The 2,602-nt window shown below is 36.2% G+C and overlaps 1 pseudogene; it reads right to left on the bottom strand.

The window, feature by feature from the left end:
* Positions 1-1,443: 1,443 nt before the first annotated feature.
* LOC143564481 (cold shock protein 2 pseudogene) lies at positions 1,444-2,240 on the bottom strand (annotated as a pseudogene).
* Between the last annotated feature and the right edge of the window lie 362 nt (positions 2,241-2,602).

Raw genomic sequence — 2,602 nt, forward strand, 5'->3', positions numbered from 1 at the left:
TTATGTCTTGAACATTAACATCATCATCTTCACATTCAATCAATTGATACACACACGCGCGCACAATTTAGTATTATGACTTTGAATCCTAATATTTATATGTTAAACTTTGCCATCTGATAGTCTAAACATTAAATAAATAATGATATAATTTGAAGCCTATCCTGTAAAAGTAAAACAAAATACATGGGGTTGTGAGAAAAAAATGCTTTAGATTTGACTTTTGGTGAATGAAGAAACAATAAACAAATATATCTAGGGTTTATGGTACTTTAAAGAATGATAAACTCAAATCGATTTGAAACGTAATATTGAATATAAAAGTTAAGGAACTAAAATTGGTAATTAGTTAATCAACATGAAGTAGTCAAATAGCCCAAATATATGTAATCACCATCAGGGATCGTTCGATTCCAAAATATAAGTAGTTGATGGAAATCAACAAACAAAAACAATCAATAATGAGTTATTCACATATTTACCTTTGAAATCCAGAGAGGTTTGGACAGAAGAAACGAAACCAAGGGTTGGATTCACTGAGGTTTTACAACATGGCGATTATAAACAAAAGGGGTTATAAAGATATATAGGTTCGACAATATTCTAGCGGGTCGGGTTTTAACTGAGATTGGGCCCAAATTAAGACTAACAGTATGAAAATGGGTTGAAATTGGGCGAGGAGCATTCTTGGATTGAAAAGTGGCAAAAGTGGTATTTATTTATTATAAAGTAGATTTGTAAAATGACACATACTCTAATAAAAGACTACAAATTTTGTCACTTGTACATTAAACCTCACATTTTTTTAACAAATTTATAATAGTAAAATAATAGTTACTACTCTTAAAATTTATGCTTCAAAATTTGTTAATTTAATATTTAGTTCGTATTTTTTTTTCAAACATTTGATATTTATAATTATCTTCCACCATAAAATAGTTTTAAAGATTATTGTACAACGAATATATTAATAGTTGTTAACGGGGTTTATTGTTTCTTGTATACTGATTATTTATTAAATATTGTAATTTCAAAAACTACTCGTTTAGTATACGGGCTAACTAGTTCAATAACAAAACAAATAGATCTTTTTATCTTTGGAGCAACCATTTTTTATTCATTAGTAGTCCATTTTTTATTCATTGGTAGTCTACTTTTATTCTCACACTAAACTAAAGGGAAAGGGGCACCTTGGTAACACTGCTGTCACCTTAGTCTCTATTTGGGGTACCCGATACCCAAACTCATTGACAGCTACCCGATGAAGAGCGAAGAGAATGTGGGCATGTAAAGAGAAAAGGAGAGTTGCCGTAATTGGGTCGGGATGTTGCGTATGATTTAAGTGATTTAGTGACATAACATTATGAGATTGTTAGAAAACACATAACATACCATAATTGATAGAAAACATATAACATTATCAGAAACCCTAAAAGCAAACAATTGAGTATCAATCATCATTAATCATATCATTCAAGCACCAAAAAGCCAACCAAAATTACTCATACCAAAATAAATAAAACATAGTTTTGATTCACCACCACATCACATGATAAACTAAATAAAACTAAACTGATATAAAAAAACCCAAAAGCAAATGTGAAAACCCACATTTACCCTCGATCATCCACCATCAAACATAACCAGATCAACGGTTGCTAGAGTTGGGGCACTCCCTTGAAAAATGTCCTTCCTCACCACAGTTATAACACCCAGCGCCGCCGCCACCACGGCCACCACCACCATAACCACCGCCGCCACGGCCACCACCACCACCATACCTACCACCACCACCACCGCCGTTCTGAGTACAATCCCTAGCCATATGCCCATTCTCACCACACTTATAGCATCTACCACCGCCGCCGCCGCCACGTCCACCACGGCTGCCACCATTATAACCACCGCTGCCACCGGAATAACGATCACCACCGCCGCCGCCGCCGCGAGTGCTGCCTTGAACCGGACTTTCATTCGGACCGCTGACGTCAGCAGCCTTAGTCCTGCTGTCAGATCCTTCCTCAATCAGATACTCCACCGCCTCACCGTTGCCGAGGCTTCGGAAACCGTCGGTACGGATGGAGGACTGGTGGACGAAGAGCTCTTCGCCGCCGTCTTCCGGCGTGATGAAACCAAAGCCTTTGGTGTCATTGAACCACTTCACGGTACCGGATTTCCTTGCGCCGTCAACAGCCATTGCTTTTTTGAAACCCTAAATAAAACCCTAATTGTTTTGATTGATGATATTTTGGAGGCTTACTTGTGTTTATATAGAGGAAGTTGTTGCAGGGGGTAAGATTGGAAATAACAAATGTTGATGTAATCTTTGGGATGTTATGATTTTGATGTCCTATCGACGGCTGAGATGATTTCTGTTCAACTGATTTGTTGAAATTTTATTATATTAAATAAATAATACGAACAAATTCTATTTTATTAAATATTTAATTAGGATTGGGATTCTAGTTTTTATTTTATTTTTAGATGAGTAAAGTGTCATTTTCGTTTTTAAGGTTTGATCATTAATGTGAGTTTCATCCAAACACCTTTTTTTTCCGCAACTGGAACCTTGAGGTTTCATGATCCATGCCAATTTCGTCCA

The sequence above is a fragment of the Bidens hawaiensis genome, unplaced genomic scaffold (genome assembly GCF_021521415.1).
Source record: "Bidens hawaiensis isolate Kalapana, Puna unplaced genomic scaffold, B.hawaiensis_p1.1 tig00000097_1, whole genome shotgun sequence".
NCBI lineage: Eukaryota > Viridiplantae > Streptophyta > Magnoliopsida > Asterales > Asteraceae > Bidens > Bidens hawaiensis.